This window comes from Ptychodera flava, chromosome 2 (genome assembly GCF_041260155.1).
Source record: "Ptychodera flava strain L36383 chromosome 2, AS_Pfla_20210202, whole genome shotgun sequence".
Lineage (NCBI taxonomy): Eukaryota > Metazoa > Hemichordata > Enteropneusta > Ptychoderidae > Ptychodera > Ptychodera flava.
The window spans coordinates 16,664,015-16,681,003 of record NC_091929.1 but is presented as its reverse complement, the minus strand read 5'-3'; the positions used below and the strand labels follow the sequence as shown (position 1 = coordinate 16,681,003).

Below are 16,989 nucleotides of genomic sequence, written 5' to 3'. Positions count from 1 at the left end.
CTCTATCGCCTGCTTCGATCATCGAGACCAGTGTGGAGCGGGTAGCCCAACCAGCCCATTCGCAGACTCACCAACAGCAGGCGTATGCTGTAACACTACAGCAACCAGCCATTACAGCGCCCCGCACAACTGACCTGGTCACCGCTGATGGCGTACATCACTTCCTGGATCAACCCACCGTAGGAGGCGCGCCTCATAACAACATAACAGCCAACATGGCTGCGCCCATGTTGCAGCGGACCCAGCTTCCCAGTTCCACAGAAACAACGCGGCGTCCACCCCCTCGTTCGGGAACACTGGCTAACGCACCAGCAGCTACACCGCCAGCCGACCTCCTTCCACCATACGTTAAGCAAACGACTCTGAACAATCTGGCGAACATCGGTAAGTTCATCGACCTCAGTGAGCTACACCCCGATGCCCTTGCCCCAAGCGCATCAAGGGCCACAAAAACACAAATAGCCTTTGATCCCGACAACCCGGGGATAGCTACGTTCACCCCCGAAGTCAAACGAAAGAACATTGACAACTTTGAGATCTGGTCTCAGTGTTACAGTACCTTCTTGATGTATAGATCATTCTACCATCCGCACCTAGCTATCCCCCTGGCTAACTACCACCGTTTCATAGCAGCACAGGCAGCTGCCTATAAACCTGAGGCCTGGCTAAACTACGACAAAGCCTTCCGCCTGAATGTGGCACGCTATCCTGACCAGGTGAACTGGGGCAAGCCGGATCCAGAGCTGCACTTCTTCCACTTCCAACAACACCCACACCTACTGATCCCCACATGCTTAGGATGTGGGAAACGAGGTCACGTCAAGACCGAGTGCAACAGACGCCCGAACAGCACCACGAACCCTTACTACTGGGAAAATACCAATGCCAAGAAACAGCCTGAATCCACTCAACAACAACAGCAACAGGTATGTCGTTCCTTCAACCGTGGGACTTGCAAGACCCCCTGTCCCTATGGGAGAATACACAAATGCACAGTGTGCGCCTCGCCTGACCACAATGCTCAACAACACCACCTGGTCACAGGTCAGCCACCACCCCAGCCCTTTCGAGGGAATGATCGCCAGTCCGGCGATACTAGAAACCTTACAGCCAACAACACCAATCAACCTCGCTTAACTAGCCACAGCCCTTGAAGGCCACCCAAACTCTGCCACCCTACTCCATGACCTCACCTACGGCGCCAACGTTGGCTTCACCGGGACCAATGGCCCTCGTTACAACCGCAACGCAAACTCGGCCATGAGAGACCCGAGGTTGTTACCAAAGCCATACAAAAGGAAATTCAATCAGGCCACACAATGGCCCATTCCGCACACCACCACTACCGAACTTCATCATCAATTCCCTCAGGTTGCGCCCCAAAAAGTCTGGGGGCCATCGAATCATCATGGACCTATCAAGGCCGAGATATGACTCTGTCAACCACAACATAAACAAGGATGACTACACCCTCACCTACTCCCGTGTCGACGACGCAGTCGCCATGGTGCACAGACATGGCAAGGGCACTTTGCTTACCAAGGTGGACATTAAAAATGCGTTCCGCCTATGCCCCGTTCGAAAGGCAGACTGGCACCTCCTTGGTTTCAAATGGCAAGGACTCTACTTCTTTGATCGCGTGTTACCCTTCGGCTTACGCTCTGCTCCATTCCTTTTCAACCCCTTTACCGAAGCCCTGCTTTGGATCATTCAATCTAGGGCAGGGACGAAGGACTTGTTGCACTACCTGGATGACTACCTTGGGGCCGGCCCACCACAATCCGGACAATGCCAGCATCTACTGGACACAATGCTCAATACCTGTGATGACCGAGCCATCCCCATCGCACCAGAGAAGATTGAAGGGCCATCCCCGGTAATAACGTTCCTCGGTATCATCATTGACACCATCTCCATGACATTGCGGCTTCGCAATGACAAATTACAAGACCTCCTCGATGTTCTCCCGACCTGGCTACAGCGGTAAACATGCACAAAATGAGAGCTACTCTCCCTCATTGGCACCCTCAGCTTCGCGTGTAAATGCATTCCAGCTGGCCGCATATTCCTCCGTCGTATGTTAGACCTCAGTGTGACAGTGCAAGCACTCAATTCCACCATCACCCTGTCCAGTGAATTCCGCCTCAACGCGAAGTGGTGGTGCGACTTCCTGCCAACGTGGAATGGTACTGCCTCATTCCTGGAGCCAAACTGGACCTTATCCCGCGACCTGGATCTATTCACCGACGCCTCCGGTACCATTGGCTGTGGTGGCTACCTTAAGGGCCACTGGTTCACCGTCACCTGGCCCACCTCACTCACTGCCTCAATCGCCCGGAAAGAGATGTACCCAATACTAGTGGCCTGTTCAATTTGGGGGCATTCGTGGCACGGCCGCCGTATCCTCTTTCACTGTGACAACCAAACGGTAGTGCATATTTGGAAAAAAGGCTCAGCCGATGCCCGAAGATCATGCACCTGGTCAGAGCATCTTTTATCAGGCAGCCAAAGGTAACTTCCATGTCTTGATAGCCCACATTAACGGAACTGATAACTAAATTGCTGACTCACTTTCTCGTTCACAGATGCCGAGATTCAGAACGCTGGCACCCGAGGCACAAGCACAACCCACGTCAGTACCGCAGCACCTGCGACCATTGCACCTGATATGCGGCAACTGATGACGCTGGCCACGGCCTACATTCACAACAGTGTTGCTGAAAACACGCGACGCACAAACCAGGTAGGCCAGACATGCTACGCCAACTTCTGCTCATCATACGGACTACGCGCAACGCCCATCACGGTTAGGGCGGCAATCCTATTTGTCACCAATCTTGCAGACCGGGGCCTCGCGTATAAGACTATCAAGGTGTACCTTGCGGGGGCAATGCACAAGCACGTTGAGCTAGGCTATGAAGACGATGTCACCAACCATTCATTGCTGCAGTGCACGCTACAAGGGATTCGGAGGAGTATCGGTGATGTGCGCCGGCCGCGTCTGCCAATCACAATCAACGTACTTCGCCACCTAAAGGAGAGCCTACGATCGTGGGAAGGCCTGTGTGATCACGACAAGGTCATGTTATGGGCAAGCTTCACCCTCGCCTTCTTTGGATTCTTGAGAGTGAGTGAATTCACTGCGGCTGGGCCACTGCAGTTCGACCCATCCACAACGCTGCTTGTTCAAGACATTGTGTTGTGCAGTGTACTATAAGTGAGACTGAAATCCTCTAAGACTGACCCGTATCGACGTGGGTATGTACTCCGCATTGCGCCAACCGGGACATCTGTTTGTGCGGTCAACGCCTTTGCAAAATATCGACGATCACATTGCCTTACGAATACAGCAGTGCCAGTCTTCCAATTTGCTGATGGCACGTGGCTCACGCGTCAAAGGCTGACACACTACCTGAGAAAGCTGCTCGTGCATTCAGGGATTAAAAGTGCGGAGCTATATACCACACATAGCTTTAGAAGTGGTGCTGCCACAACCGCCGCCGAGGCTGGCCTACCAGATTGGCTAATAAAGACCCTAGGACGATGGCGGAGTGACGCGTACCAGGTCTACATAAAGACAGCGAAAGAGACTCTGGACTCTGTGCCTCGCATGCTTGCTACAAGGAAGTAGTCTCTAGGAGATGAGGTGTTAGAAACACCTTCTAGTTAGTGGGACTTTAACGACGCTCGATCTACAGTACAAACTCTACATGACTATGTTAGCAAAGTTGGGCATACAATATGTGGAACTGTACACGTCACTTGCTTAAACATCGAACTGTGGACTATGAACTATGAACTATTCACATTATGAACGGTTGTTTATTCTGTAGTACACATAGTGGCAGTCGCCTAAGGATGTTCCTTAATCAGTTGTACGACTTCCAGGTCTGAGGGCTGGCTTTAATTTGGGGGCTGCTGTCGCGGATCCGGAGGGACCATGGTACCACGTTGCCCGATGCATGGCATGATCCCGCAAGGGGTCCGTGTCATCTTCCAGGCCGCCATGACGCCGTGCATCCCCGCCGTGGCAGTAGGTGCATCCTGGGTAACACGTTGCCCTCCCTTGAGGTCATTCAAATCTGCGACTGGCTTCACGGGAAAGGCCGCCACGACGCCCAGATGTTCCATCGCCCCTGGGTTTCGGCCAAGCCCTGTCTCCGTGTCGTTTCTTTCATTAATGGATGATTATGGCTTGCTATAATCATGGTTAACGTGGGGAAGGGCACGGAGACGCAGGCCATTCTACCTTTGCCTCACAACCACGCCTAGCACTTTTGCTGAACACACAATGAACCCTTGCCTCTCGAATCACAGCTGCTTCTTGTCCACCCTCACTATCAAATATGAATGCCACGCATGCCTTGCATGACGTCCAACCCGTTATCTGCTCGCATCACTGACCATCAGCTATCCGTGCATACCCCCCTTGGCCAAAGCCATTTGCCGCCACTTCAGCTCCTGCAACGATAACGTACACATCACAAATCCCCTCCCACCCACCACAAAAAAAATGAAAGCAAGCTGCGGCATTAGCAACCCACATACAGACATACTACAGTTTGTCACATTTCTATCTTGATGTTATTTGGATGATCAAATTTCAATAAAGTTCCATGGGGCTGCTGTCGCGGATCCGGAGGGACCATGGTACCACGTTGCCCGATGCATGGCATGATCCCGCAAGGGGTCCGTGTCATCTTCCAGGCCGCCACGACGCCGTGCATCCCCGCCGTGGCAGTAGGTGCATCCTGGGTAACACGTTGCCCTCCCTTGAGGTCATTCAAATCTGCGACTGGCTTCACGGGAAAGGCCGCCACGACGCCCGGATGTTCCATCGCCCCTGGGTTTCGGCCAAGCACTGTCTCCGTGTCGTTTCTTTCGTTAAGCATTCATTAACATCTGAGGACTTGAATTGCATTTTACACAATGGTGACAGTTTATACAGAGAAACAGTCAGTTACCTGCAGGCCAGCAATGAATTTCATTCAGACTTTTAATGTTTAATGAATTACCAAATATTGTACACATGAAGTCTTTGCAGTACAATAGAGAAACGCAAGCAGTATTTTGGGTTGTTAGATCATTTCACAGATATAACTCACATGGCTTGCAACACTTGATGGCTCAAGTATTGTAATATTCTTTGACACACAATATGCTCTAATTAATTATTTGTATTCTTTGTTTGATAACTTGAATTTGAATAAAATGACAGCGTATGAGCTTCAAGAAGTTGTCATTCAATGGGTTTGTACTACATGCTATAGATCTATATCTGCAGGCAAAGTCCCAAAACTGTCTATAGCCAATAGAATGAGTTTTCCCAATATACCATCAGAATTACATTTACACCTATTAGAGGAACGCTTAATAGCTTTGAGAATTCCTTTTATGCATTTTTGCAATTTGCCCCGTGGAGGTCAAAGATCATTATCTGGTCCTGTTGTGAATATCTCAACAACAGATATAACCCTACCATCAATATGCTACCTAGAATGCTTAATGAATGTGCAACTATACCATTACCAGTCAAGCTAAAACGAAAGTTATCATATACACGATGCGAATTTACTGAAAATATCAGACCCAACAAAGTGATGCAGGCATTAGTGTGGCTTATGGAAAATAGTATTCTATACCAAAATTCAGGTATCCAAATTGATGTTCCAGAAAATCAATGATAATACAGATACTGACATGGCAGCCTTCATTGAGAATACAGACATTGCATCCCAACCGTCAGTTGAGTCTGATTCTGACACTGACTCTACCGGTAGTGATACATTCAGTGAGGTTGATCCTAAAGAGGGTGCTGTTGCTAATATGGATACTTTACTTGATGATACTAATATCTCTAATCAAATGTTCACATTCGCACCTGGTGAAGACAAAGACCTTTGAGCTTTTTTTGCTGATAAAGATGCAGAATACTTAGCTTTTCCTACCATATTCTGTGGGCAACGTCGACTCATTGATACAGAAAATAACTCTATAAATGTATATTACAGTGACATATGTATATGGGAAGTTCGTAATGTGGACAGAGGCGTTGCTAATGTGTACCAAATATATTTTTTAAACTGAAGAAATTGCAGTTGAAACAAATAAATGATAAAGTACACCTTGCATTACGGCGTTGTAAAACTGAGGGTAAAATTACAAAGTTGCTGACCTATTAAACCCTGATAAAGTAACAGAACTACTCAGACTTGATGACGGTTTTTATATATTCAGAGATTTGCGAAATTCACCACCTTACTTGGAAAAAAGGAAGAAGGATGTCTTTGCTATGATCAGACAACTTGGTTTACCGACATGGTTCTGTTCCCTCTCAAGTGCTAATACTAGATGGATTGACCTTCACCGCATACTAGGCCTTCTTGTTGATGGTAAACACTATACTGATGATGAATTGAAAGCAATGGATTGGGCTACAAAGACAAGGTTACTGCAATCAGACCCTGTCACTTGTGCTCGATTCTTTGACCACAGAATAAATGTATTCATAAACACTATTCTCAAAAGTCCACATGAACCAATAGGCAAACTTACTGATTACTTCTACAGAGTTGAATTCCAACAAAGAGGTTCTCCACATATTCATATGTTAATGTGGATTGAGTATGCACCAAACTATCAGCAAAACACACCTGCAGAAGTGACCACTTTCATTGACAAATATGTCTCATGTTCTTCCAATGTACCAGCTGAAATAAGTGAACTACTTACCCTGCAAAACTCATAAACACTCAAAATCATGCAGAGAAAAAGGTAAACCCATATGTCGTTTGGCTATCCAATGCCTCCAATGTCAGAGACAATGATTCTCACACCATTAGATAATGATGATACAGTTGACAAAAAAAAAATACAAAGAAATGTATGACAACATCAAAGAAAACTAGATGATATGAAAGAAGGAAAATCTGTAACATTTGCCAACTTTTTGTCAAGTGAATTACATATTAGTTATGAAGAATACATTCTAGCTATCCGTAGTTCTCTACAAAGAGTCACAATATTCCTGAAACGAGACCCTTGTGACTTGCGTGTCAATCCGTACATGAAACCATTATTACCAGCATGGGGTGCCAATCATGATCTTCAGTTTGTGTTAGATCCATATGCATGTGCCATGTACATCGTATCATACATAAGTAAGTCACAAAGAGGTATGAGTGCATTACTTGACCAAGCATGCAAAGAAGCCAGACGAGGTAATATGGAACTCAAGGCACAAGTCAGACACATTGGCAATAAATTCTTTAACAATGTTGAAATCAGTGCACAGGAGGCTGCTTACATTATACTACAAATGCCACTAACTAAAGCCACAAGACAGGTTGTATTCATTAATACATCACCTCCACATGAAAGAACACTTCTACTGAAAAGTAAAGCTGCCCTTGAAAACACAGCTGGTGATTCCACTGACATAGAAACTGATAATCTTATCAAACGTTATGCTAGAAGACCAAAAGCATTGGAAAATTGGTGCCTTGCAGATTATGCATCCAAACTAAAAGTAAAATATCCAAAAACAAGTCATCGTTGATGACACAGTCCCCACTTGTTAATAATGGGTACTTTGATTACATGTCCTCAGAGAGGATAGAGTCCTCTTCATTAATTAGGTCTGTGATAAAAATACTTTGATACAGATGGCGCTCAATGGCCAAGAATGAGTTCCATGGTGATGAAAACATAAAACCAATGTAGGCCACTAAAGTTCATAAAATGAGTCAACTAGGAATTAATCAACAGGATGTTGCAAAACATTTTTGCATACAATTATAACACTTAACAGATTATCACTGGTACCATATTTCATAAAGTTTGATGCAGTATTTACAACACTATGAGATCAACATCTGTATCAAGTTTCATCACACATTGACGTTGTATTATTTGTGGCTATATCACCCTAATTAGGAAAGTTCATTACTTATGCAATTACAAATTAATTAAAATGACACTGATAAATGTCTTTTTCAATGTTAAAGCAATGTGAGCTTAACATCAGATAACATCTGTATAAAGTTTCATGAATTTGATGCAGTACATATTTCTTGACATATCAGCCTACTTACAAAACTTCAATAATTGACATGTTACTGCTACATGACGTGAAACAAATTGACGAGCATATGTATGAAATAGGTCAATGTCAACTTTGAATGATACTGGTGGAAATATGTCTGAGTTATGGCTCTGTACATGAAAACATCGTAATAAAATGGCTGCCTAGCGACCATATTGGATCGTATCACATAAAAAATCGACGTACATATGTATGACATAGGTCAATGTCCTTGTACCAACTTTGAATAAAATCGATTGAGTTATGCCTGAGTTTTGCCTCTGTATATGAAAAAATCGTAACAAAATGGCCACACAGCAGCCGTATTGGATCGTATCACAAAAAAAATTGACGTGCATATCTATGACATTGGTCAATGTCCTTGTACAAACTTTGAATAAAATCGGTTGAGATATGCCTGAGTTATGCCTCTGTATATGAAAAAATTGTAATAAAATGGCCGCCTAGCAGCCATATTGGATTGTATCACAAAGCAAATCGACGTGCATATCTATGAAATTGGTCAATGTCCTTGTACCAACGTTGAATAAAATCGGTTGAAACATGTCTGAGTTGTGGCTCTGTACATGAAAAAATCGTAATAAAATGGCCGCCTGGCGGCCATATTGGATCGTATCACAAAACAAATTAACGTGCATATCTATGACATTGGTCAATGTCCTTGTACCAACTTTGAATAAAATTGGTTGAAACATGTGTGAGTTATGGCTCTGTACATGAAAAAATCGTAATAAAATGGCCGCCTGGCGGCCATATTGGATCGTATCACAAAATAAATTCACGTGCATACCTATGACATTAGTCAATGTCCTTGTACCAACTTTGAATGAAATTGGTTGAAACATGTCTGACTTATGGCTCTGTACATGAAAAAATCGTAATAAAATGGCCGCCTGGCGGCCATATTGGATCGTATCCCACAACAAATCGACGTGCATCTGTATGACATACGAAGTAATCCTTGTACCAAGTTTGAATGAAATCGCTTCTTGCATCTCTGAGATATCTGTGTGAACGGACGGACGGACGCACACACGCACGCACGGACATGACCAAACCTATAAGTCCCCCCGGACGGTGTCCGTGGGGACTAAATAGCACAAGTCACTCACCAGATGTCAATGATGACAATCCAGATATTCTTCGTGAATCAGACTCTGAAATGGCAACGAATATCATACCGGATAAATCCAAGATAAATATCAATCTCAGAAATGGAATTGCCAAACAAGAACTGAAAACTCCTCGTGTAATACGCTGTGTCAACTACAATAACAGAGTTGACAATGAAAATTACTGTCGAGAGAAATTATTACTGTACATGCCATGGAGAAATGAAACTGTAGATTTACTGTGTGACTGTGACACATTTCAAGATGCCTATGAACTTAGTAAACATAATATTATATAGGGCTCAGCCCTTGGTGTCGCGCCAGGGGTTAAGATTGGCAATGTTATTGTATTGATTCATGATAAAATGTAATTAATTGTTACTTAATAAACGTTTGTATGACAACTATGCCCAGTTCCCTCTGATGAAAGCAGTTCACGTAAGTACAAGACGTCAAACCCTGCAGCAGAGCAGGACTGGTATAGATTTTCTGTAACGTGTAAAAAGTTTGGACAAAAATTGGCAATTTTTACAATGATAACAGCCTATTGCGTTAAACAAGGGACGTATTATGCAATCATTATCATTGTAATGGTAACCGCACTGCCCACCTTCCACTTGCAAGCTGAAAACACGGTGCCTCGTGCTGAAAACTACAGCGTTCCGTCTAAAAACTGGCAATTTTTGAATCTAATTATTGACACAGGGGGCGCTTTTCTGAAATTAAATCCCAGCATTCTTTGCGTATGCCCCCGTTCATATGCACGACAGTTTTCTCCCTTTATCTACATAAACGATATTTTGTATCGGCGACAAGGTGCATAATAACATTTACTGGCAAATAAAAGAGGTATATTTTATAAATGGCATGTTATATAATAGTAATTTGTTTCGTATTTGTTTATTTACGAGTACTCAAAAAAAAAACATGGCGGCGCCCGTGAAAGAAGGGTACACTTCCGGTTACTCGCATAGTATATTATGAATAAGCGCATGCGTAGTCAGTAAGCCGCTGGCGCGACTATTATTGCAAATAATGCAGTGGATTATGAACACTATACAAAAAAGTTGGAACAAACAAAGCAAGCTGCTGAACAGTGTGATGTCGATGATACTGATGCATTTAACCAGATTGCACCAAATGCACAGCAGACAGAAAATGATGACTAACAAACAGGTTCAACCCAAGTGAACACTACATATACTTTGATCCTGACAAACCTGAACATGCCATATATGATATAGGTATTGATGTTGGTCTAAGGACTACCTATACAATCAATGATGACCAAAATACTGTACCTGGGCGTATCCCTGATGACCAATATTATGCACTTGTGAGATCTTTAAATTTAAAGCAGAAATAAATATTCCATCATGTTCTAAAATCAGTAAAGACGAACAAAGATTCTTTACGTATATTGATCACAGGGGGTGCTGGTACAGGAAAATCTGTTGTAATAAAAGCAATTTTTCAAGCTTTACATCGATATCTGTGTTCAACTGCTGGAGAGAATCCTATGACTGTAGATTGTTGTTGTGTGCACCCACACAGGAAAAGCAGCCTATAATATCAATGGAAGTACAATACATTCAGCATTCAAGTACCAGCGAATCAAGGTTACAAATACAAACCACTAGACAGCGACCAACTCACTAAGAGCTAAATATCGAAACCTATCAGTTGTTATCATAGATGAAATAAGCATGGTTGGACATCAACCTTCAATTCATTAATTTGCGCCTTCAACAAATTAAAGGCAACAATCTATTATTTGGTGGTGTTTCATTGATAACTGTTGGTGACTTGTATCAACTAAAGCCTGTCATGGATGGCTGGATATTCAGTGACTTAACAGCATGGACAACTAGCAACAAACTTATGGCAGGAGTATTTCACTATGCATGAACTAACTGAAATCATGAGACAAAAGGATGATTTACAATTTGCACAACTTCTCAATCGACTCAGAGAAGGAAACCACACAGATCAAGATATAGCTGAGTTGGGGCAACATTCTGTTCATCCAAGTAATCGAACATACAATAAATCAGCCCTCCATTTGTACACTACCAATGATAAGGTACTAGAACATAACACTGAGGTATTAGCAAATGCTACTACATGCAAACTTAAAATCCCTGCAATGGATACAATTACAGGTGATGTGTCACAGAAAATAAAAGCACAAATCCTGAAAACGATTCCCAAAGATTCATCCAAAACATACGGTTTGTTATCAGAAGCACCCATAGCTATCGGACACAGGTATGATATCACTGCTAATATTGATATTGGAGATGGCATGACCAATGACACTAGTTGCACAGTGCACAAAATAGACCACAGAATGACAAATACATCCAACAACAGACCAAGTATAATATGGGTTGATTTTGATGACAAACATAATGATCTTTTAAGGAGACAAAAATACAACCACCTATATCAAGATAAGATGAACACAGAGTGGACGCCAGTATTTGATATTAAACACCAGTTTTCTGTTATTAGATAATATAAATATGTCGTAGTGATGAGAATTCAATTTCCAGTGAGACCTGCTGCTGCAAAAACAGTTCACAAATCTCAAGATGCAACAGTAGATGAGGTCATAATCAACATGGCTGGAAGAAAAACTGACCACATACATTATGTTGCTATAAGCAGAGTACATCAATTAAGTGGCCTTCATATTCTTGACCTCAATAAAACTAAAATATCAATATATGAGGCAGTTAGGAATTAAATGGCAAGGCTATGTCAACATGCGCAACTTCAACTGTGCTTCACGCCATTGAATGATCTACCTGATGATTACTGCAAAGTAGTATTTCTAAATACTAGATCATTACATAAACATTTTACTGATTTACAAAGTGAACATAACATTCTTGCAGCTGACATCATTGGTACAGCTGAATCAAGATTAACAGCCAATGACAATGATGAAACTTATACTCTCCCCAACTACAACTTATTCAGAAATGACCAAGTCATTGAATCCAATATCACTAGACCCTACCATGGACTTGTCCTGTACATAAGGCAAACATACCAAGTACTTCATGTTCATTACTATAGAGCTGTAGAATTCAAACAGCTGTGAATTCAATTTATACACTATAATTCTGTTTTATATACTTCTAAAACTGTCTTTTGTACTGTTACATTTTTAAAAGGTGTTTTTAAAAGTCTCTTATCACTGATTGATGTGGATTAGACCCTATGGAAATAAATTTTTGTTGTTATTTATTATTATTATTATTATACATGTGAACAGGTGTATAAATTTTGTGAACTACGTAAAATTGTGAATGATCATAGAGGTGCAAAAATGGCACCCTGGAAATGATTATTCCTCAAGGTGACTTTGCACACATTGATTACATTTTAAGCGCTGTGGTCACTGATGCCACAGACGCTACTATGGTCATCTGTGGATCTCGGCGCCCAATGATCTGAACCTTCTCAGATTGAGCGCCGGCTATATACTGGTATTTGGTCCAAAGATATTCACATGTACTGGTGACTTGTTGATTAACGAGGAGGCGAATTGGGCGTCTGCTCAATTCTTGTCAACATCCCACTACAAAAATTGGACAGCACCCACTGGTTACAGCACTCAGGAAATAGCATACGCACCTGGCATTTCTACCTTGGTACATGTGTTTGGAAAAAACACATACACAACATCTGGGCATCATCTTACATGTAAGTATATTCTCAATTAGAACTGCCTTCCAACTCATAACGTCCTCACACTTAAATGTTTGCAACCTCTTTATACTTGTTATATTTTACAATTTTTTTGACTAGTTGTATGTGACTTTTAGGTATATTGCCATCAAACTGATTGCTTTTGTAGTTTCATGGTTCTGTTGAATTATTAGAATTTCTGTTCAATTGATGGTATTTTGAAGACTTGCTTCGCAATGTCACTCAACATACTCTCTTCAATCACGGTCCCTACTTCACATTTGTGTCTACATGCAGGTGTGTGTTTATGTATGAAAAATTTTGGTCATACTGGCCTATACGATTTATTGTTGTTTAATTTCATTTTTTCGCCAGTAACTATATTCAAATACAACTGTCTGGCATTCCAGCCTAACTTAATATAATACAGTATTTGTTGAAGCGTTTGTGATTCTTTTCCTTCATGCTTTAATATTTGAACATGGGGCCCGGGGGCACCGACGTCCTTTGTACCTCCTTACTGTTTATTATTTGCCATAAATGTGAAATTTGGCAAAAAGTCAAATTGTTTGGACATAAATGAAAGTTATTTGAACTGGTTGGTTACTGCTCCAGCATAAGTTCAAGTGTGGATTCTAAGTATCAACAACCTTGATATGTGTGAAAGTGAATTAAGAATAAGAGATGGGACTACATAGGATCAACAATCTCTAAACCAAGAAAAGGTGAACTGATATGATACAGAAGGGGAGAAAATTTAGCCATAAACTATTGTAATATAATGGACAATTGCTAATCTAAACCAAATTACTTAAACTGGATTGTTGGCATTGATTACACATGTATTTGTTGTCCATCAAATAGGAAATAAATTTGGGCCATTGACTAAAAAACATTTGCTTGTTACACTCACCACACTTGTACTTAGTATTTGGAGTGTACACCTATCTACAATACAATGATAAAAAGTTTGGACTCTGTAGGTCAACAGTGCATCTTTACTGTATGAGACTAAATAAGCTTACCCCTCAAGTATGTATAGGCCAAAAACAATATTTAATTTGAATTATGTGGTGCAGGGAAGGACATACAATATGGTGAAAAGCAAACTAAATATAAAAACTGAATATACAATTATATGGAAATGTTGTTCCACAGTCATGAGTATCTGGTGTGTGCCAGAGAGACAAATATTAAATAGGACAGTATCATCCTGACCACAGTTTGTCTGACTGAATGTTTCCTCTGATTTTCTGACACGGTGATAGGTACAAAATATTATGTTATTCACGATAGTTATACAACATGGCTTGCATTTTGTTCATTAGAACTGAGTTTTACATGTAAGATAACTTTCTCATAAACTGTAAATTCTGGCTTCTGGCAGCTCAAACGTCGCAATACTACATTTTTTGATATGATATGGAGTGACTTGCACACATATGCAATATGCAGTGACAGTCGATATATTCATAGTGAGAGTCTACTACATTCAAGCATAGTGATGTTGACAACTACATGCATGCCAATGCACGATTTCAAAGTAGCCAGGAGGAAATTCTAATGGTCTTTTAGTGGAAATATAGGTATTAAACGACAGTGAAACAAACAACATTAGTTATCGTTACCTTGCTTAAGTGCAATCTCGGATCATGTATGATCTGATGATCATGCCAAATAACCGTGTCGGATTATGCCGTGATTCTGAAGTGCACGTAAATCGGTCAACATAAGCACACACAGTCTTTAGCGATCGAATGATGTCAAAATCAATGCACAACTGTCGAAATTACCCAAAATAGGCAACAGAAAACTAAAAGTTATCGCTGTTTCGAAAGGACAGTACATCAACATAAAACGACGTTAGTTTGTTATGACATGGAGGTAGAAGGATAGAGCATTCCCTCGCTCTCACCTATGTGTTCCGCTACAGCTAATCGCCCCGCTCACCACAGCCCTGCAAAGACCCGTACGTAGGGTCGCGGTCGGTCGGGACGTCGGTGACTTCAAATCCATTTTGGGACTTGACGTAAAAAGCTAAATTACTGCCGAAATTCAGCGTTCTTGGGCCCAGGTCGTATCCCTGCCTACCTCAGCTACTCGATCGCTTCCAAAAATGCCAGTCTTTTATTCACTTCTCGTAAATAACCGTCGATCTCGGAAACTCTCTCGCTAGCCCTGCGTACGATGCTGTGTGTTGGCTGCCAACGCACAGCATCGTACGCAGGGCTAGCGAGAGAGTAATAATAAATAAACTCTAAAAACTTTAGAACGTCAAAATTCGCACAAGACCGAGAAACAAGATCGCGTCGGTTTGATTTTTCAAAGTCTTTGCAAAACAACGCTAACTTGCTATATGCGCATGCGCATATTAAGGGGAGACCCATTTGATTTCGGGGGGGTATGCAGGAAGTGCGTATGGGAACTTTTTTTTGGTCAGAGAGACAGCATTTTTTTATTTCAACTGTCAGACCTGCATCAATTTTTTTATCAAATGGAGTAGCAGTGCAATTTTTCAAATTTAAGCCAGTGTTTCACATATCACAGGATGGTTTCATATATTCATTTACATTCCAACAAATGAAAACAAAATGGAAAGTCTAGTATATATACAACTTTAAATTATAGAACACTGATCAGTACTATACCTGCTTTTCTTTAAAACAGTCAATTCCTTTTAAGTTCTCAGGGGATATGTTATCTTTTGTGGTCAGAGAAACAAGGCTCACACATTGTATTTCATTATATTTGTTGTTCCTCAATTTTTCATTGTCAACTTGTAATCTTTCTAACATATTCATATTGAGAGAATAATGTATTGGTTTTAACACTAGTTTATTGACTCCTGTCTTGTGTTTTAAATTTTCACAATTTACAGAAGTCAAATAGTCCCATATAGATATTGCCTGTACCATAGAGATATTGCAAGAGAAATCCTGAAATATGATTTCTTGGGTCAGAAAAGGGAAGGAAAACATATAGTGCACTGAGGGGTAAAGTAGTGAATGCTTATAGTCCGTGGGCTAGAGGGGGTCTACGTGCACCCCCCCACAGGATAACAAACCTGTATTTTTCAGAACCCTTGGGATCCCTAGAATACGAAATGGAATTTTAACAGAAAAAATATAGGGACGCAATAGCTGTTATGGTCATGTTTTGAAGGGTACCGCAAAATCACGATTTTCCAAGCCAAATGCATTTTCGTCAAATCTGTCTTCTTGTAAGTCATGTGCTGAGCTTTAACATAACCTCACTTGTTTGGTATCATTAGAAAGGAAATTTATTCCTCTTTAAGATGACATATTGCATTATGCAATATCTGCTACAGTTTTGTCAAATATTACCAAAACTTACCCCTTACCCCAAAATTTAACATTACAAATTACAGAAAATCTCAAATTCTACCAATTTTTTAGCTAGGCATAATACAAAATGCAATGCTTTGTCTGAAATCTGTTTTATTTGATACAGGGACATGTCAGAAATATGAAATAGACTTTTAACAGAAAAAATATTGGGAATCTACAGCTGTAACAGTCATATTTTGAAGGGTACCGCAAAATAATAGTGTTGCAGATTTGCATGCATTTTTGTTAAAACTGTCTTCCTATAAGTTATCTGCTGAGCTTGTTGTTGAATATAATCTGGCTTGTTAGGTATCATTAGAAAGATAATTCACTAATCTTTAGAATGAGAGATTGTAACATGCAATATCTTCTATAGTTTTCATAATATGTAACCAAACTTACCCCATACCCCAAAGTTTACATTGAAAATTTCAGTCATAGCTAAAATTAAATTCTACCATTTTTTAGCTTAACACAAAAACATCTGGCCGTTTTTGCTATCAAATCTGTTTTATTTGGTACAGGGACATGTGAGAAATATGAAATAGACTTTTAACAGAAAAAATATTGGGAATCTACATCTGTAACAGTCATATTTTGAGGGGTACCGCAAAATCATAGTGTAGCAGATTTGTATGCATTTTTGTTAAATTTGTCTTCTTATAAGTTATCTGCTGAGCTTGTTGTTGAATATAATCTGGCTTGTTAGGTATCATTAGAAAGATAA

General features: G+C 41.2%; 1 long non-coding RNA gene across 1 annotated transcript in view; it reads right to left on the bottom strand.

The window, feature by feature from the left end:
• The window catches only part of LOC139115871 (uncharacterized), a 145,216-nt gene extending 135,653 nt beyond the window's left edge, over positions 1 to 9,563 (bottom strand). The window contains exon 1 of the long non-coding RNA XR_011548200.1: positions 9,502 to 9,563. This is a non-coding gene — a long non-coding RNA (uncharacterized lncRNA). The remainder of the gene's footprint in view (positions 1 to 9,501) is intronic.
• Between the last annotated feature and the right edge of the window lie 7,426 nt (positions 9,564 to 16,989).